Genomic DNA, 24,995 nt, shown 5'->3' with positions numbered 1-24,995 from the left:
AGTGTTTTTTCTTCTAAACATATGAACGGTCCGTCTCTGCATAAAGTAACAAATTCGGTATTTGAATAGGTTTGATTATTTGAACATTTACCTCCATGTGACCATTTTCCGCATTTGTGACATCTTTCAAGGTGTCGTGCTCTTCTTTTCGCTGCGGATTTTGATTTTCCTTTACCAAATTGTAACTTATTATCTTCGCATCTGGATTCTTTTCTTACTCCGTCCAATCTTTCTCTGATTACTGATACTATTTCACTCGGAAGTGTGTCATTATTACGTTTAGTGATCAAAGCGTGTAGCATTAGACCATGGTTTAGTTCACAGGAAGTCTTCATTTCGTAAAAACCTAAAAAAAATAAAAATTCAGAATGGGGGGAGAAGACTAGTTCTTTAGGGTCTGCTAGGGAAAGACCATTCGGGTTCCATTTTTGAGAACTACACGAAAACAGACAATCTAACTCTAACAGAAATACATAAAATCCTTAAAAGACTTGATTCTCCCCACACTTAGTTAGCTGTGGTATCGAAATTGTGATTAACTTCGTTGTCGACTTCCATCGGACTATCTATGTAATGTTTAACTCTGTGACCATTAACTTTAAATTCAATTCCATTTGAATTTATTAATTCAATCGTTCCGTATGGGAAAACTCTTTTGACTATGAATGGTCCAGACCATCTCGATTTCAATTTTCCAGGAAATAGCTTGAATCGTGAATTGAAAAGAAGAACTCTGTCTCCTTCTTTAAATTCTTTTGAACTTCTGATTCTTTTATCATGCCATTTCTTCGTTCTTTCCTTATAGATTAATGAATTTTCGTATGCTTCATGTCTTAATTCTTCTAATTCGTTTAATTGACTTAATCGTAGACGTCTGGCTTCATGTAAATCAAGATTACATGTCTTCAAAGCCCAAAATGCTTTGTGTTCAATTTCTACTGGAAGATAACATGCTTTTCCGTAGACGAGTTTAAAAGGTGTGGTTCCAATTGGAGTTTTGTAGGCTGTTCTAAAAGCCCAGAGTGCATCCTCCAATTTAATGGACCATTCCTTCGGATTTGATCCTACGGTTTTTTCTAGAATACGTTTTAAAGCTCGGTTGGTATTTTCAACTTGTCCACTTGTTTGTGGATGATAAGCAGTGGAGATTTTATGAGTTACTCCATATCTTTTGAGAACTTTTCTCAAGTTGATTATTACAGAAATGAGTACCCCGATCACTTATTAAAGCTTTCGGTGTTCCAAACCTTGCAAAAAGACGTTTTAAAAAGTTGACTACAACTCGTGCATCGTTAGTTGGGAGAGCTTGTGCTTCCGCCCATTTAGATACATAATCAATGGCTACGAGAATGTAGAGATTATTATGAGATTTTGGAAATGGACCCATAAAGTCAATACCCCAAATGTCAAATACTTCACATACTTGAATGACATTTTGTGGCATTTCATCACGTTGACTTATTTTTCCGGTCCTTTGACAAGCATTACAGGATTTGCAAAGAAGGTGTGCGTCTTTGTAAATTGTAGGCCAATAGAATCCAGCATCATAAACTTTTCTTGCTGTTAGTTGAGGCCCATAGTGCCCTCCTGTTGGTCCTGTGTAACAATGGTTTAAAATTTTACTAGCTTCATCTCCAAATACACATCGGTGTATTATTCCATCGGGACAACTTTTAAACAAATGTGGATCTTCCCAGAAATAGTATTTTATATCACTGAAGAATTTCTTTCGTTTTTGGTACGATAATCCTTTTTCAAGGAATCCACATACTAAGTAGTTTGCATAGTCTGCAAACCATGGAATTTCATTATAATCTATCTTCAATAGATATTCATCAGGAAAGTTGTCTTGTATGGCCGATTCATTTAGAACTTCTAATTCGGGAATTTCAAGACGAGAAAGATGATCAGCGGCGAGATTTTCTGCTCCTCTTTTATCTCGAATTTCAATATCGAACTCTTGTAAGAGTAAGATCCAACGGATTAATCTTGGTTTGGCATCTTGTTTCGAAAATAGGTATCTAAGAGCAGAATGGTCGGTATAGACCACCGTTTTTGCTAGAACGAGATATGAACGAAATTTGTCAAAAGCAAAGACAATAGCAAGGAGTTCTTTTTCAGTAGTTGTGTAATTTGTTTGTGCTCCTTGTAACGTCTTACTAGCATAATATATAGGTTGAAATCTTTTTTCAATCCTTTGTCCTAAAACGGCTCCCATTGCAAAATCACTTGCATCGCACATTAGTTCAAACGGTAGATTCCAATTTGGTGTTATCATGATCGGCACATTAGTGAGTTTCTCTTTAAGAATATTAAAAGATTTGATGTATTCATCTGAAAAGATGAATGGAGCATCCTTTTCTAGGAGTTTATTCATAGGAGTGGCAATTTTAGAAAAATCTTTTATGAAACGTCGGTAAAAACCAACATGCCCTAGAAAACTCCTAACTCCTCTAACATTGGTGGGATGTGGAAGTTTAGCAATTACATCTACTTTAGCTCTATCCACTTCAATTCCTTCTTTTGAAATTTTATGTCCAAGAACGATGCCTTCTTTAACCATGAAATGGCATTTCTCCCAATTAAGAACTAGATTTGATTGTTCACATCTAATAAGCATTCGTTCCAGATTAACTAGATATGATTCAAATGTATCACCGAATACTGAAAAGTCATCCATGAAAACTTCCATGTATTCTTCTATCATGTCGTGAAAAATCGCCATCATGCACCTTTGAAAGGTTGCAGGGGCGTTGCAAAGTCCAAATGGCATGCGTTTGTAAGCAAAAGTACCATAAGGGCACGTGAACGTGGTTTTCTCTTGATCTTCGGGTGCTATTGGAATTTGAAAATATCCGAAAAATCCATCAAGAAAACAATAGTAACTGTTTCCGGCTAATCTTTCCAACATTTGATCAATAAAAGGTAAGGGAAAGTGATCTTTTCTGGTGGCGTCATTTAATTTTCTATAATCAATACATACACGCCATCCTGTTACAGTCCTAGTAGGAATAAGCTCATTTTTTTCATTTGTAATGACAGTCATGCCACCCTTCTTAGGCACGCATTGAACTGGGCTTACCCATGGACTATCAGAGATTGGATAAATTAAACCTGCATCTAGCAGTTTAATAATTTCTTTTTTAACTACATCTTGCATATTCGGATTTAGTCTTCGTTGGCGTTGCACATACGTTTTATGACCTTCTTCCATAAGGATTTTATGTGTGCAATACGAAGGACTTATTCCTTTAATATCATGAATTTTCCATGCAATGGTTGGTTTATGAGCTTTCAACACAGAAATGAGTTGTGATTTTTTATTTTCAGTAAGAGAAGACGATATTATTACAGGTAATTCAGATTCACCATGTAAATAAGCGTATTCCAAATTGTTTGGAAGTGGCTTTAACTCTAATGTCGGTGGTTCTTCTATCGATGATTTATATCGATATCTGTCTTCTTCTTTTAGCATTTGACTTTCTTCTGTTGTTGGTTCATATCCATTAGCTATTAGTGTAGCTAACATTTCAGCTTCATAAATTGGTTCATTACCTTCTCCTAAAGAACATTCTGCTGTTCCTTGTAATTCTGAAAATTCTTCTAACAATTCTGCATGTGAATCTATAGTTTGAATATAATAACATGTATCATCTGCAGATTGCGGTTGTTGCATTGCTCTATCAACTGAAAAGGTAACACTCTCGTCCTCTATACTTAGGGTCAATTTCTTACCGAACACGTCTATCATTGCTTTAGCCGTGTTTAAGAATGGTCTTTCTAATATGAGAGGAACGTGAGAATCTTCTTCCATGTCCAGAACAAAAAAATCTACTGAAAATACTAAAGTACAAACTTTAACTAGCATGTTCTCCATTATCCCTCTGGGATATTTTATTGATCGATCGGCTAGTTGTATACTTATTCTGGTTGGTTTCAATTCTCCAAGGTCTAGTTTAGTGTATAGTGAATACGGCATTAAATTTATACTAGCACCTAAGTCTGCCAATGCTTCTATTGAACTAAGACTACCCAGAAAACATGGAATTGTGAAACTTCTTGGATCAGATAGTTTTTCTGGTATCTTATTCAACAGCACTGCTGAACAATTAGCATTCATAGTAACAGCCGAGAGTTCTTCCATTTTCTTTCTATTTGAGATTAGATCTTTCAAGAATTTAGCATATCTAGGCATTCCTGAAATCACATCAATGAAAGGAAGATTTACATTTATCTGTTTAAACATATCCAAGAATTTGGATTGCTCGGCTTCAAGTTTCTCTTTCTTCATTTTACTCGGGTAAGGAAGTGGTGGTTGGTATGGTTTAACATAAGGTTTATCCTTAACTGTGTTATCTTCATTAACCTTTTCAACTACCGGTTCTTTTTCCTTATCTTGATCAGGTTGTGGTTCTTGTGGAGTAGGAATAGCTTCATCAGAAGTTACAGGTATTTCAGGTGGTTTAAGTGTTGTACCACTTCTTGTGGTAATGGCTTTAGCTGTTTCATTCCGGGGGTTAGCATTTGTATCACTAGGTAAACTTCCCGGTTTTCTTTCAAATATTAACCTTGCTAGGTTACTTACTTCTTGTTCCAAGTTTTGAATAGAAGCTTGTTGATTTCTAAATGCTTGAGCATTTTGTTCATTAGTTTGTTTTTGAGATGTGAAAAACTGCGTTTGAGTTTCAACTAGCTTTGTCATCATATCTTCTAAATTCGGCTTTTTGTCATCGGTTTGTGGTGGTTTGTTTTAAAAATTAGATCTTTGCTGATTGTAAGTATTATTGGATACTTGTTGATTGCCAGGACCTTGTTGGTTGTTGTATGGAATATTTCGATTATAATTCTGGTTTTGATTGTAGATCGTGGCGGTTGATAATTATTCTGATAATTATTTCCAGGCCTTTGGTTTAGATATGAAACATTCTCTCTTTGTTCCATTGTTAATTCAATACTGAGACAATCTTTTGTCAAATGTGGTCCTCCACACTGCTCACAACTAATTCGTATTGAGTGGATATCTTTAGTCATCTTTTCCATTCGTCTCTCGACAGCATCTATCTTTGCGGAAATGGAATCTAAGTCATGGCTAGAATCAGCTCTAGCTGCTTTAGATGATCTAACGATATCTTTTTCTTGGTGCCACTCATGTGAGTGGAAAGCAGTGTTATCAATAATTTTGTAAGCATCAGTTTCGGTTTTCTTCATAATAGAACCACCAGCTGCTATATCGATGTCTTTCCTTGTAGTGATGTCGCATCCTTGGTAGAATATTTGTACTATTTGACAGGTGTCTAAACCATGTTGCGGACATCCTCTTAATAACTTTCCAAATCTTGTCCAGGCCTCATATAGAGTTTCATTTGGTTTCTGTGTAAACGTAACAATTTCTCCTTGAAGTCTTACGGCTTTAGATGCCGGAAAGAATTGTTTAAGAAAATTTTCAACTAAAACGTCCCATGTATCAATCGCCCCTTCAGGTAACGATTCCAACCAATCTTTGGCTTCTCCCTTTAAAGTCCAGGGAAATAACATGAGATATATCTGTTCATCCTCCACTTCTCGGATTTTAAATAGAGTGCAGATCCTATTAAAGGTACGAAGATGTTCATTTGGATCTTCCTTCGGCGCACCACTAAATTGGCATTGATTAGTTACCATGTATAGAATTTGTCCTTTGATTTCATAATCTGGCGCATTAATGTCTGGATGAGTAATTGTGTGACCTTGGCCAGTGCGTTTAGCTCTCATTCGGTCTTCCATACTTAAAGGTTCCAGATTCTCCATAATTGAATTTGTTGAATCGGAATCACTAGAGGATTCTGATTTAATGGTTCGTTCCTCAACAATCTCTGTTTGAATGATTGGTGGTTCCGGAGGAAAATTTAATGGTTCAGGATCTACGAATTGTCCCTGAATATTCCCCGGATTCTCAATTGTGAGGTCGGGTTCAAAAAATGGATTATCGGAAATTTGAATTGGAGTACTTGGTCGACTGGATGACGATTCTAAAGAAAAATCAACGGCGGTAATATTTGCTAGATGTCTTGATCTAGTTACAGGTGGTGAACGTACAAAAGGTGGTGAACGTCTTGCTCGGTGCATTCACTGAATATCCTATTAGTTTTTAAAAGGAAAGAAAAATTATATAAGTTATCCAATTAATAGACTTTTCTGATTTTGCCCACGTTTCGAATAGCCAAAAGATGCAGCAGAGGGGCAGGATTCGTTTGGTCTCAATATAATTGAGGACTGTTTGGCTCCAATAAACCGGTCCACGTACAAATCCAACTATTACTACGAACCAGAAAATTTTGATGTCTATCAATTTAACCACTTAAAATAAATTTTCTTAATTTTAAGAAGTATAGATAAGAAGTAGAAAAAAAATCTATGTCCTAAAACTAGAATAGCGAGAAATAAGAAAGAAAAAGAGTGCGTCGAAAAAGGTCGAAAAAGAAAAGATCGAAAAAATAAAAGGCGTCGAAAAATAAGAAATAATAAAAAAAATGACTTATAGAACTTAAAAACACTCGACTAACCCAACCTTATTACTATCACTAACTTAAAATTATAATCGCAAATTGAGATTACTAATTGGAATGATAATTGATACATAGGTATAAGGCGTCTAAAAATATTAAAGCTTACAAGTAAAACTGTATCACAAGTGGCAATATCTTAAAAAGGAACTAAAACTTAAAAAGGCGTTGCAAAATTCTAAAGCACCTATATCTTAGTCTAAAGAAAAAGCACTTAAGGAATTTTACGGCAAAGCCTAAAAATCTAGAAATAAAAATAACTATGGCAAAAACTATGAATTAAAACTAAATACGAGCGAAAAATACAAATATTACGCTAAAAACAATTAAAAAAAATAAAATATAAAAATATACTAAAAGTTGTAAAAAGTAGAATTTTTATAAAAATATTATTTTTATATTATTTATTTTATAAAACTATTAATTTTAAAATTTAATTAAACTAATTAAACTAAATATATAAATTAAATCTAAAAACTAACAACTAATTAAATAATAAAACCTAATTAGGGTTTATTAAATAATAATAATAATACCCGTAATTAATGCAGTTAGGGTTTCCTGTTGGCGTGTCAGACACTCTCATGCGATCGCATGAGTTTATGCCTTCGGGCTCATGCGATCGCAGGAGCCAGGATTTTGGGCCAGGCTACGGGCTGCTACAGTAGCAGGCCGAATGTTTTATTTTTTTTTATTTTGCTGTGTTTATTTTTTCTGTTTTAAATATTTATATAATATATTTTTATAAATTAAATAAAACTTATATTTTTATAAAATAAATATAAAGAAACTTTTATAGAACTTAAATATTTAACAAACTCTTAAAAATATTTATATTTTTGTTTTTCTTTTTATATTTTCGAATATATTAAAACGTATTTTTTACAAAAGCGTATTTTAATAAAAGTAAACTAAAAATAATTTTTTTTTTTTTTTTTTTTAGCGTTGCGCTTCCGGCTTTTAAGCTAGATGGTTCCCCGGCAGCGGCGCCAAAAATACTTGATGTTAAAGCTAAGGGGTATAAAATACTATTAAATTTTTGCAGGAAATACTATTAAATACGATACAATTTTACACAAGATATTTATTTATTTATAGAATGGATATACTTAAACCTTGCTACAACACTTATAGACAGTGTACCTAATCGTACAGTAGTGTAGTTTTTAGTAAGTCCGGTTCGTTTCACAGGGAAAATCTTTTAATCAAAGCTTAACGCTATATTAGTTTTATTTTATAAAAATACAAATATATATATATAAGTAATATTATTATTATAAAGGGGGTTTTTACCGTTTAATGACCGGTTTGTCGAATTTAAAACTTTAGTTGCAGTTAAAACAAAATGTAAAATATTAAATAAATAAAAGACTTAATTTAAAGCGTAAAGTAAATAACGATAATGAAATTGCGATAAATAAAAGTGCGATAAAATAAACTTGCGATAATTAAAAAGTACGATAATTAAAATTGCAATTAAATACAATAACAATAAATAAAAGTGCGATAATTAGAAGTGCAATTAAATATAAAATAAAGGAAATTAAATATGAAATAAAAGAATTATGCTTATTTAAACTTCCGTAATCATGATGTTTGACGTGTTGATTTTAGTTTTATGCCCATGGGTTAATTGTCCTTTGTCCTGGATTATTTAATATGTCCGTCTGGTTTTTGTCCATAACAGTCCATCAGTCATAAATATAAAGTGCGAGTGTCCTCGTAAAATTATCCTTATACCCGAAGTTAAATATTCCAACTAATTGGGGACTTAAACTGTAACAAGATTTTAATACTTTGTTTAATAATTACACCAGGATGTCGACTGAATGTAACCCAAGGTTTTAATACTTTGTTATCAATTATGCCAAGTGTCCTTGTACATAATTTCACCCCCGTTTTAATAATTCTAGTGGCTATTAATCCATTTCCGTGTCAGGTTAAATGAACGATTATTCGTACATATAAATACCCCGCCCATCGTGTCCGATCGAGTGTATATGGTTATTTATAGGGACGTCCAATTGTAAATCTTTATATTAACATTAACAAATTATCATTTAGTTAAACAAATATAAAGCCCATTAATAGCCCATAGTCTAATTTCCACAAGTGTCGTTCTTTTGTCCAAACCCCAATTATGGTACAAAGCCCAATTACCCAATTTTAATATTTTTAGCCCAACATCATGATTACTTCGGATTAAATAAGCATAATAATAACTTAGCTACGAGACATTAATGTAAAAAGGTTGAACATAACTTACAATGATTAAAAATAGCGTAGCGTTACACGGACAGAATTTCGACTTACACCCTTACAACATTCGCTAACATACCCTTATTATTAGGATTTAAAATTAAAATTAAAATTAAAATTAAAATATAAATATAAATATTACGTATAGATATATTGAGAGATAGAAAAAGATGTGTTTTGATGTTCACCAAGCTGCGAATTTTATAGGCATGTGGGCTGGAAAAGTGGCTCATGCGATCGCATGAGCTTTACCCTTCAAGGCCATGCGATCGCATGGCCAGCTGGAGAGGCTCACATGCCTTTGTTTTTTCTGCCGACGGTTTTTAATAATATAATATATAATATATAAATAATTATAAGAATTATTTAAATATTATATTATATTTATGTGCATAGTTGACTTGTAATTTTTAGTCCGTTGCGTCAAGCGTTGAGAGTTGACTCTGGTCCCGGTTCCGGATTTTCGAACGTCCTTGCGTACAATTTAATATCTTGTACTTTGCGTTTTGAATCTTGTACTCTTGTAATTTTGAGACATTTCTTATCAATAATTGGAACCTCTTTGCTTGTCTTTTGTACTTTTGAGCTTTTTGGTCATTTGCGTCTTCAATTCGTCGAATCTGCCTTTTGTCTTCACATTTTATTATTTAAACGAATATCACTTGTAAATAGGACAATTGCAACTAAAAGCTTGTCTTTCTTGAGGAATAATGCTATGAAATATATGTTCGTTTTTAGCATTTATCAACCGTCTCTTTGGATAGTCTACACTACACTTCAAACAATGTCAGTGGATGCTAGTCCAAACCCAAGTAATAATTAATCAACATTTGATTAATATTATGAACCCAAAATAATACTCCATATGAAACAATGTTATTTCTTTTCTTACTTTCTCTCTTTACTCTTTTTAATTCTCTCGTTAGTTTTTATGAAGGCAAAAGACCATATATATAATATGAAGTAAAGTAAAACGTATCAATCAATCTGGATCACATATATATTTTCCTTTATAAGACAAACAACTTTTTCAAAAAAGGATATTGAAATAGAAATAAGATACGTAGTATAAATTCATTAAACGATAAAGTCGTATTTCTCAAATACTTTAGGGGTATGTTATGTAACTTATAATTAATAATTTCTATCATGTCATTTTCATGTGAATAGTAAATGAATTAATTTCGATTTACTATTTTGTTACTTGAGTAATATATATACATCATATATATATTTTATTTGACGTCTCGGTGTATATGTGTGTGACCCCGAAGGCTCAAATGAAGTTGGCCATATAGTTATATATTGTACCTTGCACATTAATCCTACAGACTCCCACGTGTGCATGGCACAACACCAAGTAACTATACAAACAATGGTAAGCGTCTAGCAACACGTCATTGTCCCCAAATTCATGCGAGGGTAGTTTCTCGAAACTGTTTATGATAAGTGTTAAATGTCATTCGTCCTTTTGTTTCAGATGCTTTAGTTAAACTTGAGATATGGATCATCGGTCATTCTCATTTGTTTAACAATTTTATTTCTCGATCTTAGAACTGAATTAGATCACCAAATTAATTAAGTATCATCTTAGTTACATCTGGGTGCGGCCACACAAATATCTTATTCATTCATCGAGCAGCTCAAAAAGTATCTAACTCCAAACATTTTAGAGGAATAAATCCTATATTGCATACACGTGTCTATCACGAACTTTACATTATACCCAATAATGGCCTTTATAACAGCCTTATTCAGGACAGCGTTTAACCATATCAAAGTACAATGTTCCACACATCAAAACTGGCGTGCATCTCAAGTCTAAGGACATAAAGACATAATCACTAAAAGATTCACTACTGACTACGATCCATGTAGTGACATCTCATGGTTGGATCATTCCAATATTCATCATCAATGAATACATATGAATTTTGGTCTCAACAAGTTAACTATTCATCATCAATGAATATAACCAAAATTTCACATTAATCTTAATTCATGTTATTCCCATAACATGACCGATTATGGAGATTTTGAATAATCAACAATTATTCATGGATTAAACATGCTAATATAGAACACAGTGATATAAATGAAAACGATCATACCATCAATATATCAATTCATTATGATCAAACTGTTTAATGTTCCAAAAATATCCAAATACTAAATTACAAATTAAAAATATCAGCAGCATAACGAAGTCCAATACTACTAGCATGATCATCATGCTTGTTGTGTATCATGGGCTTCATGAACGGGTCAGCCACATTATCATTTGTATGAACCTTTAAGAATACTAACAACATTCCTCTTAATGACTTAATGAAATGTAGTCAAACTTTTGAAGAATGTGCCAGATACTTAAATCTATATGTGATTCTTTCAAAAGTATATTAACACTCGAACTATCACAGTACATATTATAAAAGATTAAATGTTGTATACTACTCTGAGTATAACAACAAACTTCCTTATCCAGACAGCTTTCTGAGCAGCTTCTCAGTCAACAATGTATTCTGCTTTTGTTGTAGATTGTTCAATAGTGCTCTACCTAGAGCTCTTCCAATCAACTGTCTTGCCCATCATGACAAAGAAACAACGTGACTGGATCGAGAATCATCTTGATCAGTTTGGAAACTAGAATCAGTATAAAACTTAATACTTAACTCTTCTTCCAAACTACCGTAAACCAATAACATATCTTTAGTTCTCCGCAAATATTTAAGAATGCTCTTAACAGCAATCCAATGTTCTTCACCTGGATTTTGTTGATAACGACTCGTCAAACTCAAAGCTAACGAGACATCAGGTCTAGTACATAACATGGCATACATAATGGATCCTATAGCCGAAGCATACGGAACACATTTCATTCGTCTTATCTCATCAGGTGTGATAGGACTTTGAGACTTGCTCAAGGTTATGCCCTTTTGCATGGGCAATGCTCCTCACTTGGAGTTTTGCATGTTAAATCTTCGCAAGATTTTGTTAATGTATGTACTTTAACTAAAACCAATAAGCCAATTGGATATATTGTATAGATCCTCATTCCAATAATATAAGTAGCTTCATTAAGATCCTTTATGGAAATACATTTTCCAAGCCAAGACTTGACATCTTGTAAGTTGGAATGTTATTTCTAATAAGTAATATGTCATCAACATATAAGATCAAGAAGACTATTTTGCTCCCATTACCTCTAATGTAAACTCAGGGCTTATCTTGGCTTTGAGAAAAATTAAACACTTTGATTTTCTCATTAAACTTAAGATTCTAGCTCCTGGATACTTGCTTTAATCCATAAATGGATTTTAGAAGCTTGCATACTTTATTAGGATGCTTAGGATTCATAAACCCTTCCGGCTGAACCATATATACGTCCTCGCTTAGGTCGCCATTTAGAAAAACGGTTTTGACATCCATTAGCCATATTTTATTATCATGAAAAGTAACCATGATAATAAGTATCCTAATTGTTTTAAGGCTCGCGACTGGTGAAAAACTTTCATCATAACCTTTTGTCACCTATCGGGCTTTAAAAGTGTTTACATTATCGTCCATATCAATCTTCCTTTGAAGACCCATTTTTACCTCACTGTCTTACAATTGGGTAGAAGATCAATCAAGTCTCATACTTGATTATCCTTCATGGACTGCATATCTGTATTCATATAATCTAGTCATTTTCAGATTCAGGATCTGATATGGCCTCACGCAGCTAGAGGGTTCATCATAATCCCTTAGTTGAGGTTTATCTGAATTAATCAGATAATTAAACCTCATAAGCCGATGAGTTCTACTAGATCTATAAAGTGCAGGTGTAACACGTTCTAGCTCACCAACAGTGCGCTCAGTTTCAACGTGTGGATTGCTAGTTGTGACGACCCGGAAATTTCTGACCAAATTTAAACTTAATCTTATATGATTCAGACACGATAAGCAAAGTCTGTTAAGTTGAATCTCAAAATTTTGAACTATGTTCATGTATTTATTTAACCTCGACCAAATTTCGACGATTCATGAACGATTATATAAATGGATATGAATATGTATATATATATATATATATATATATATATATATATATATATATATATATATATATATATATATATATATATATATATATATATATATATATATAAAACTTGAAAACGTTAACAAAGTATTAAATGTATAATACTTTACATTAAGCGTATTTGTCTCAATATATGCTTAATATATTCATCCACGGAATTAAAAGATATTTATCAAATCTCTTATAGATTGTGTTATTGTTACGTGTCTCTGTTGTGAGGTCCACTGTGATTTAAGAAATAATTTTTCTTTTTAACGATATTCGGAATAAATAGTAGTGTAATCTACAAGTGAGAACAAAGTGTCAAATAACATGAATTAGACAAAAGTAGTAGAGATTCCTGCTTAATTTTCAATGCATGCTTTACAATATTTTTCCTCGTGATTCTTGATAAGTTAGTTATTTAACTATCATAATATTTAATGTAAGAAAACGTTTTCAATATAATAGAATTTTATTATTAAAATGTTTTGTTAAAAGAACATAATTTTGATATAAAATGTTTCGATATTATTAAATATATTTTAATAGGTAACAAAAAGATGATTTATAGAAGCAAATGACCAAAACACTCAAATGATTAAGTTATACTACGGGTAATATAGTTTATCATTGATCAAGTCTAATTATTGATAAATGTACACGTCGCAAAACGTAAAGTACTCGTTTTCTAAGCGTACGAAAGGACGTTCGAGAAACCAGAACCGGAACATAAGTCGAGCGTCAACGTACAAAACAACGGAGCTAAAGTTACAAGTCAATCATGCACGAGAATATAATATAATATATAATTAATTAATATAAATTATATATATTAAATATAAAATAGTATGTCGACAAACAAGAAAACAAATCAGGTGTGAGCTGGCTCAGGGAGCTCCAGGATCGCGGAGCTGTAAGGCACAAAAGCTCCACGATTGTGGAGCAGTCAAAATCAAAAATGCACTATAAAAAGTCCAGTTTGTTCGACGAGTTACACATCTATCTGCTCTATATATATATATTTATATTATTATTATTATTATTATTATTATTATTATTATTATTATTATTATTATTATTAAGATTAATATTATTATTAATCTTATAGTTAGGAGTATTATTATTAGTATTATTATACATAAAATACTACGACAAGGTCATGTGCGAGTTATTTTCAAAAACGGATTTTCGAGCGGGATAGAGCTAAGGAAAATATGGGTTATAGCTATGGAGGTTATGGGTAATGTTCGTGGGTATTGTTCGCAAGTCAAACCTAGTGTTTATCATCTCCGTTGCGTCTACATACTTTCCTGCAATATTGAATCACAATATTGATACGTGAGCATTCATATCTTATCTTTTATATATTAATAGTGTATCCATGTCTAGTGCTCGAGTATATATGTTTATTCATGCTTGTATGCTTTAATTTTGTCGTTAGCTAGTTTATGATGAATCACGAATTTGATACATATGCTACTGATATAAAGTATATGATATGCATGTCGTTGGAAAGCTATCGAAAAATTAATAACTTTTCATTTAGAAATCGTGTGTTTTCGAGGAACGGATTAAAAGTTATGGTCAACTGAATTATGATTAATATTAATTGAAATTGTTTTTGAATCTACAATTGATATTTAAACAACTTATTTGTGAGATTGATAAATTGAATTTCCAAATATTATTAGTCGAGTAAACAAAATTTTATATAAGGCACGTCTCGTTGAACAATTGTCAAAGTTGACTGTTTTATCATATTTCAAAGCCTTATAAACACTATAATCTGATTTTACAAGTATTGAAAAACTATGAGAAATAGTAAAATATGTTCGATTGCCATGATAATTCAAATATAACATAGCTCCTGAAATAAATAATATTTTGAGTTTGATAAACTATAAATTTGTTTAATTATCAAGACTTATACTATGTTAATAGACATGTATAGATTTAAAGATCATATTGGGTCAGGTTAACTTTTGAGATGACTTTTGTTAACTTTTGTATGACGGTCTCGAGCATTAGGATTGTGATACACTATGACCCGACCTAGCTTATTAGACATGTATTGACCAACATATGTTCTCTAGGTTGAGATCTACGGTTATTTTTCATTCCAAGTTTCGGTCACATTTCGGTGAATGACCTTGTGTGCTGCTAAGGTGAGTTTATAGATCCCTTTTTAATTGCTTTTGCAATCTATATTTTTGGGCTGAGAATACATGCACTGTAGTGACCCGAACTTTTTCATGTTTATATATATTAATTGAGATTGATATTTACATGATTAAATGTTTCCAACATGTTAAGCAATCAAACTTGTTAAGACTTGATTAATTGAAATATGTTTCATATAGACAATTGACCACCCAAGTTGACCGGTGATTCACGAACGTTAAAACTTGTAAAAACTATATGATGACATATATATGGATATATATATATATATATAGTTAACATGATACTATGATAAGTAAACATATCATTAAGTATATTAACAATGAACTACATATGTAAAAATAAGACTACTAACTTAATGATTTTTAAATGAGACATATATGTAACGATTATCGTTGTAAAGACATTTAATGTATATATATCATATTAAGAGATATTCATACATGATAATATCATGATAATATAATAATTTAAAATCTCATTTGATATTATAAACATTGGGTTAACAACATTTAACAAGATCGTTAACCTAAAGGTTTCAAAACAACACTTACATGTAACGACTAACGATGACTTAACGACTCAGTTAAAATGTATATACATGTAGTGTTTTAATATGTATTTATACACTTTTGAAAGACTTCAATACACTTATCAAAATATTTCTACTTAACAAAAATGCTTACAATTACATCCTCGTTCAGTTTCATCAACAATTCTACTCGTATGCACCCGTATTCGTACTCGTACAATACACAACTTTTAGATGTATGTACTATTGGTATATACACTCCAATGATTAGCTCTTAGCAGCCCATGTGAGTCACCTAAGACATGTGGGAACCATCATTTGGCAACTAGCATGAAATATCTCATAAAATTACAAAAATATGAGTAATCATTCATGACTTATTTACATGAAAACAAAATTACATATCCTTTATATCTAATCCATACACCAACGACCAAAAACACCTACAAACACTTTCATTCTTCAATTTTCTTCATCTAATTGATCTCTCTCAAGTTCTATCTTCAAGTTCTAAGTGTTCTTCATATATTCTACAAGTTCTAGATACATAAAATCAAGATTACTTTCAAGTTTGCTAGCTCACTTCCAATCTTGTAAGGTGATCATCCAACCTCAAGAAATCTTTGTTTCTTACAGTAGGTTATCATTCTAATACAAGGTAATAATCATATTCAAACTTTAGTTCAATTTCTAAAACTATAACAATCTTATTTCAAGTGATGATCTTACTTGAACTTGTTTTCGTGTCATGATTCTGCTTCAAGAACTTCGAGCCATCCAAGGATCCGTTGAAGCTAGATCCATTTTTCTATTTTCCAGTAGGTTTATCCAAGGAACTTAAGGTAGTAATGATGTTCATAACATCATTCGATTCATACATATAAAGCTATCTTATTCGAAGGTTTAAACTTGTAATCACTAGAACATAGTTTAGTTAATTCTAAACTTGTTCGCAAACAAAAGTTAATCCTTCTAACTTGACTTTTAAAATCAACTAAACACATGTTCTATATCTATATTATATGCTAACTTAATGATTTAAAACCTGGAAACACGAAAAACACCGTAAAACCGGATTTACGCCGTCGTAGTAACACCGCGGGCTGTTTTGGGTTAGTTAATTAAAAACTATGATAAACTTTGATTTAAAAGTTGTTATTCTGAGAAAATGATTTTTATTATGAACATGAAACTGTATCCAAAAATTATGGTTAAACTCAAAGTGGAAGTATGTTTTCTAAAATGGTCATCTAGACGTCGTTCTTTCGACTGAAATGACTACCTTTACAAAAATGACTTGTAACTTATTTTTCCGACTATAAACCTATACTTTTTCTGTTTAGATTCATAAAATATAGTTCAATATGAAACCATAGCAATTTGATTCACGCAAAACGGATTTAAAATGAAGAAGTTATGGGTAAAACAAGATTGGATAATTTTTCTCATTTTAGCTACGTGAAAATTGGTAACAAATCTATTCCAACCATAACTTAATCAACTTGTATTGTATATTATGTAATCTTGAGATACCATAGACACATATACAATGTTTCGACCTATCATGTCGACACATCTATATATATTTCGGAACAACCATAGACACTCTATATGTGAATGTTGGAGTTAGCTATACAGGGTTGAGGTTGATTCCAAAATATATATAGTTTGAGTTGTGATCAATACTGAGATACGTATACACTGGGTCGTGGATTGATTCAAGATAATATTTATCGATTTATTTCTGTACATCTAACTGTGGACAACTAGTTGTAGGTTACTAACGAGGACAACTGACTTAATAAACTTAAAACATCAAAATATATTAAAAGTGTTGTAAATATATTTTGAACATACTTTGATATATATGTATATATTGTTATAGGTTCGTGAATCAACCAGTGGCCAAGTCTTACTTCCCGACGAAGTAAAAATCTGTGAAAGTGAGTTATAGTCCCACTTTTAAAATCTAATATTTTTGGGATGAGAATACATGCAGGTTTTATAAATGATTTACAAAATAGACACAAGTACGTGAAACTACATTCTATGGTTGAATTATCGAAATCGAATATGCCCCTTTTTATTAAGTCTGGTAATCTAAGAATTAGGGAACAGACACCCTAATTGACGCGAATCCTAAAGATAGATCTATTGGGCCTAACAAACCCCATCCAAAGTACCGGATGCTTTAGTACTTCGAAATTTATATCATATCTGAAGGGTGTCCCGGAATGATGGGGATATTCTTATATATGCATCTTGTTAATATCGGTTACCAGGTGTTCACCATATGAATGATTTTTATCTCTATGTATGGGATGTGTATTGAAATATGAAATCTTGTGGTCTATTGTTACGATTTAATATATATAGGTTAAACCTATAACTCACCAACATTTTTGTTGACGTTTAAAGCATGTTTATTCTCAGGTGAATATTAAGAGCTTCCGCTGTTGCATACTAAAATAAGGACAAGATTTGGAGTCCATGTTTGTATGATATTGTGTAAAAAATGCATTCAAGAAACTGATTTCGATGTAACATATTTGTATTGTAAACCATTATGTAATGGTCGTGTGTAAACAGGATATTTTAGATTATCATTATGTGATAATCTACGTAAAGCTTTTTAAACCTTTATTTATGAAATAAAGGTTATGGTTTGTTTTAAAAATGAATGCAGTCTTTGAAAAACGTCTCATATAGAGGTCAAAACCTCGCAACGAAATCAATTAATATGGAACGTTTTTAATCAATAAGAACGGGACATTTCAGTTGGTATCCGAGCGTTGGTCTTAGAGAACCAGAATTTTGCATTAGTGTGTCTTATCGAGTTTGTTAGGATGCATTAGTGAGTCTGGACTTCGACCGTGTTTACTTGAAAAATGATTGCTTAACAAATTTTGTTGGAAACTATATATTTTTAACATGTGAATATTATGTGATATATTAATCTCTTAACGCGTTTGATATTATGTGATAGATGTCTACCTCTAGAACAAGTCCCATTAACTCACCTAATAATAATGAAGAGTCAAATGTAAATTGGAATGATTCGTGGACTGATTCACAAGTTCCCGAAGAGGAACCGGAAGAAGAGTCGGAACCGGAAGAAGAATCGGAACCGGAAGAAGAATCGGAACCGGATGAAGAAATAGAACCGGTGGGGGAAATAATAAAACGGTTAAGTAAAAGAAAATCCTCAACCAACCGACCAAGGTTAATTATGGTCAATGGTGTTTCCGCCAAGGAAGCAAAATATTGGGAGGATTACCAATTCTCCGATGAATCGGATTCCGACGAGAATTCCGATGATATTATAGAAATTACCCCAACTGAATTTAAAAAGGCAAAAGAAAATAATAAGGGAAAGGGCATAAAAATAGAGAAATCTAATTCTAACACCGATGAACTTTATATGTATCATCAACCCCCGAAGTCCTTAAGTTGTAACAATGACCCGGGAACCTCTAAACCACCAGGTTTTTCTAAACCAATGTGGAAAACGACGGCTCGTATTAGGGGAACATCATATATCCCTAGAAACTTGGCAAAATGAACCAAAACCGAAGAAGAAGAAACAAGCGAATCGGAATAAGATAGTTGTATTCGTGTGGTGTAATATATGTAATATAGTGTGCTTATGCTTTATGATATGTGTAAAAATTGCTTGTATTAATAAGTATTTTTTTTATGAATCTAACTCTTGTCTATTTTACAGTATAAAAACACAAAATGGATAGACAACCCAATATTTTAAGAGACCTACCCGGAGACATGATTGATGAAATCTTGTCTAGAGTCGGTCAGAATTCTTCGGCATAACTATTTAAGGCGAGATCAGTTTGTAAGACATTCGAAGAACGTTCCAAGAATGCCTTGGTTTATAAAAGGCTTTCGTTCGAAAGATGGGGGATATCACATTGGGAAATCCATAAGTTACGATGTGTTTACTTTGACGCATATATTGCGGGGAACCCAAATGCTATTTTACGCAATGGGTTAAGAAATTATTTTGACTCAATATATCCGAATATTGGACTTCGTGATTTAGAAAAAGCGGCTAACATGCAACATAAAGAAGCATGTTATGCTTACGGATTAGTAATGTTCGCTTCTCACCAAAGTGAGAACAAGAACATCGGGCTACAACTATTAAACAAAACGTTCCCACAAGTGACGGAGTCGGTAATTGGGGTAAGAAATGAGGTTTTTAGATTGTTACGGGACTGTTGGACATTACGTAACCCTCGTCCCTTTGACGACGTTACAACACGCTGTCTTATGAACGGCCATAACGGTTATGTTCCACAAGACCAAGGATGGGAAGTAATCCTAGTAAAACCAGAATGCATGACTTGTTTCTGGACGTATGAATTACGTGTCTTTATTGCCTTTGCTGAACGACTTGTGTACTAGCTAGAATTATCTTCACAACCATATTGTATCAAATTTATTGTGTGCTATATTTCATGCTATATGTAAAATAAGCGGTATTGTAAGTTTGTAAAATATTGTGTAAAAGTTTGAACGCGAAATATTATTATAATCAGTTTTTCATATAGAATTGTAGTAGTTGAATTGTATATTAGCTACTAAGTATGAACTTAACGGGTAGGTACTACCCAAATTTAAACTTATAAAACGCTAATATGAAGAAAAAGCTTTTATAAATGAGTTCATATTATGCTACGAAATACTATTAACTACTCTTAATATTCTGTATGATTAACTTGTTCCATTTGACTATTTTGAAGGAAATGGCACCGACTACTCGACACACCGTGAATATGAATGAAGAGGAATTTCGTACTTTTCTAGCTTCAAACATAGCCGCAGTACAGGCTGCGCTACACACCAACAATAATCTTGGATCTAGCAGTACAGGAAATCGTGTGGGATGCACCTACAAAGAATTCACTGCCTGCAAACCTTTGGAATTTGATGGAACCGAAGGACCGATCGGATTGAAACGGTGGACCGAGAAGGTCGAATCGGTGTTTGCCATAAGTAAGTGTACTGAAGAGGACAAAGTGAAGTACGCTACGCATACCTTCACAGGTTCTGCGTTAACATGGTGGAATACTTATCTAGAGCAAGTGGGACAAGATGATGCGTACGCACTACCGTGGTCAGCATTCAAGCACTTGATGAACGAGAAGTACCGTCCCAGAACCGAGGTCAATAAGCTCAAGACAGAACTTAGAGGGTTACGAACCCAAGGATTTGATATTACCACGTACGAAAGACGATTCACAGAATTGTGCCTATTGTGTTCGGGAGCATTCGAAGATGAGGAAGAGAAGATCGACGCGTTTGTGAAAGGATTACCGGAAAGAATCCAAGAAGATATAAGTTCACACGAGCCCGCCTCCATACAACAGGCATGTAGAATGGCTCACAAACTAGTGAACCAGATTGAAGAAAGAATTAAAGAACAGACTGCTGAAGAGGCCAATGTGAAGCAAGTCAAAAGAAAGTGGGAGGAAAACGGTGATAAGAATCACCAATACAACAACAACGGCAATTACAACAATAATCGCAACAATTATCCCAACAATCGCAACATCAAGCGCAACTACAACAAACGGCCCAACAACAACAACAACAACAACAACAACAACAACAACAACAACAACAACAACAACAGCAACTACAACAATCATCCCAACAACAACAACAATCAGAAGCAGCTATGCCAAAGGTGTGAAAAGTATCACTTGGGGTTCTGCACCAAATTTTGCAACAAGTGTAAAAGAAATGGTCATAGCGCGGCGAAGTGTGAGGTCTACGGACCAGGGGTTAATAGAACGAAAGGAACAAATGGTGTCAGAACGAGTAATGGCGGAGCAAGTAGTGTCGGAGCAAGTTATGCCAATGTAGTTTGTTATAAATGTGGAAAACCGGGCCACATTATTAGAAATTGCCCGAACCAGGAGAACACGAATGGACAAGGCCGCGGAAGAGTTTTCAATATTAATGCGGCAGAGGCACAGGAAGACCCGGAGCTTGTTACGGGTACGTTTCTTATTGACAATAAATCTGCTTACGTTTTATTTGATTCGGGTGCGGATAGAAGCTATATGAGTATAGATTTTTGTGCTAAATTAAGTTGTCCATTGACGCCTTTGGATAGTAAATTTTTACTCGAATTAGCAAATGGTAAATTAATTTCAGCAGATAATATATGTCGGAATCGAGAAATTAAACTGGTTAGCGAAACATTTAAGATTGATTTGATACCAGTAGAGTTAGGGAGTTTTAATGTGATAATCGGTATGGACTGGTTGAAAGAAGTGAAAGCAGAGATCATTTGTTACAAAAATGCAATTCGCATTATACGAGAAAAAGGAAAACCCTTAATGGTGTACGGAGAAAAGGGCAACACGAAGCTACATCTTATTAGTAATTTGAAGGCACAAAAACTAATAAGAAAAGGTTGCTATTCTGTTCTAGCACACGTCGAGAAAGTACAAACTGAAGAAAAGAGCATCAATGATGTTCCCATTGCAAAAGAATTTCCCGATGTATTTCTGAAAGAATTACCGGGATTACCCCCACATCGATCCGTTGAATTTCAAATAGATCTTGTACCAGGAGCTGCACCAATAGCTCGTGCTCCTTACAGACTCACACCCAGCGAGATGAAAGAACTGCAAAGCCAATTACAAGAACTTTTAGAGCGTGGTTTCATTCGACCAAGCACATCACCGTGGGGAGCTCCTGTTTTGTTTATCAAGAAGAAAGATGGTACATTCAGGTTGTGTATCGACTACCGAGAGTTGAACAAACTTACCATCAAGAACCGCTACCCACTACCGAGAATCGACGACTTATTTGATCAACTACAAGGCTCGTCTGTTTATTCAAAGATTGACTTACGTTCTGGGTATCATCAAATGCGGGTGAAAGAAGATGATATTCCAAAGACTGCTTTCAGAACACGTTATGGTCATTACGAGTTTATGGTCATGCCGTTTGGTTTAACTAATGCACCAGCTGTGTTCATGGACCTTATGAACCGAGTGTGTGGACCATACCTTGACAAGTTTGTCATTGTTTTCATTGATGACATACTTATTTACTCAAAGAATGACCAAGAACACGGTGAACATTTGAGAAAGGTGTTAGAAGTATTGAGGAAGGAAGAATTGTACGCTAAGTTTTCAAAGTGTGCATTTTGGTTGGAAGAAGTTCAATTCCTCGGTCACATAGTGAACAAAGAAGGTATTAAGGTAGATCCGGCAAAGATAGAAACTGTTGAAAAGTGGGAAACCCCGAAAACTCCGAAACACATACGCCAGTTTTTAGGACTAGCTGGTTACTACAGAAGGTTCATCCAAGACTTTTCCAGAATAGCAAAACCCTTGACTGCATTCACGCATAAAAAGGAAGAAATTTGAATGGAATGATGAACAAGAGAAAGCGTTTCGGTTATTGAAGAAAAAGCTAACTACGGCACCTATATTGTCATTGCCTGAAGGGAATGATAATTTTGTGATTTATTGTGACGCATCAAAGCAAGGTCTCGGTTGTGTATTAATGCAACGAACGAAGGTGATTGCTTATGCGTCTAGACAATTGAAGATTCACGAACAAAATTATACGACGCATGATTTGGAATTAGGCGCGGTTGTTTTTGCATTAAAGACTTGGAGGCACTACTTATATGGGGTCAAAAGTATTATATATACCGACCACAAAAGTCTTCAACATATATTTAATCAGAAACAACTGAATATGAGGAAGCGTAGGTGGATTGAATTATTGAATGATTACGACTTTGAGATTCGTTACCACCCGGGGAAGGCAAATGTGGTAGCCGATGCCTTGAGCAGGAAGGACAGAGAACCCATTCGAGTAAAATCTTTGAATATAATGATTCATAATAACCTTACTACTCAAATAAAGGAGGCGCAACAAGGAGTTTTAAAAGAGGGAAATTTAAAGGATGAAATACCCAAAGGATCAGAGAAGCATCTTAATATTCAGGAAGACAGAACCCGGTATAGGGCTGAAAGGATTTGGGTACCAAAATTTGGAGATATGAGAGAAATGGTACTTAGAGAAGCTCATAAAACCAGATACTCAATACATCCTGGAACGGGGAAGATGTACAAGGATCTTAAGAAACATTTTTGGTGGCCAGGTATGAAAGCCGATATTGCTAAATATGTAGGAGAATGTTTGACGTGTTCTAAGGTCAAAGCTGAACATCAGAAACCATCAGGTCTACTACAACAACCTGAAATCCCGGAATGGAAATGAGAAAACATTACCATAGATTTCATTACTAAATTGCCAAGGACTGCAAGTGGTTTTGATACTATTTGGGTAATAGTTGATCGTCTCACCAAATCAGCACACTTCCTACCAATAAGAGAAGATGACAAGATGAAGAAGTTAGCACGACTGTATTTGAAGGAAGTCATCTCCAGACATGGAATACCAATCTCTATTATCTCTGATAGGGATGGCAGATTTATTTCAAGATTCTGGCAGACATTACAGCAAGCATTAGGAACTCGTCTAGACATGAGTACTGCCTATCATCCACAAACTGATGGGCAGAGCAAAAGGACGATACAAACACTTGAAGACATGCTACGAGCATGTGTTATTGATTTCGGAAATAGTTGGGATCGACATCTACCGTTAGTAGAATTTTCCTACAACAACAGCTACCATTCAAGCATTGAGATGGCGCCGTTTGAAGCACTTTATGGTAGAAAGTGCAGGTCTCCGATTTGTTAGAGTGAAGTGGGGGATAGACAGATTACGGGTCCGGAGATTATACAAGAAACTACCGAGAAGATCATCCAAATTCAACAACGGTTGAAAACCGCCCAAAGTCGACAAAAGAGCTACGCTGACATTAAAAGAAAAGATATAGAATTTGAAATTGGAGAGATGGTCATGCTTAAAGTTGCACCTTGGAAAGGCGTTGTTCGATTTGGTAAACGTTGGAAATTAAATCCAAGGTATATTGGACTATTCAAGATTATTGATCGTGTCGGACTAGTAGCTTACCGACTTGAGTTACCTCAACAACTCGTGGCTGTACATAACACTTTCCACGTATCGAATTTGAAGAAAAGTTTTGCTAAAGAAGATCTCACTATTCCGTTAGATGAAATCCAAATCAACGAAAAACTCCAATTCATCGAAGAACCCGTCGAAATAATGGATCGTGAGGTTAAAAGACTTAAGCAAAACAAGATACCAATTGTTAAGGTTCGATGGAATGCTCGTAGAGGACCCGAGTTCACCAGGGAGCGTGAAGATCAGATGAAGAAGAAATACCCGCATTTATTTCCAGAAGATACGTCAACACCTCCAACTGCTTAAAATTTCGGGACGAAATTTATTTAACGGGTAGGTACTGTAGTGACCCGAACTTTTCCATGTTTAT

This window comes from Rutidosis leptorrhynchoides, chromosome 3 (assembly GCF_046630445.1).
Source record: "Rutidosis leptorrhynchoides isolate AG116_Rl617_1_P2 chromosome 3, CSIRO_AGI_Rlap_v1, whole genome shotgun sequence".
In the NCBI taxonomy this organism is placed as follows: Eukaryota; Viridiplantae; Streptophyta; class Magnoliopsida; order Asterales; family Asteraceae; genus Rutidosis; species Rutidosis leptorrhynchoides.
The sequence above is the reverse complement of the archived record's forward strand: the minus strand, read 5'-3'. Positions refer to the sequence as shown.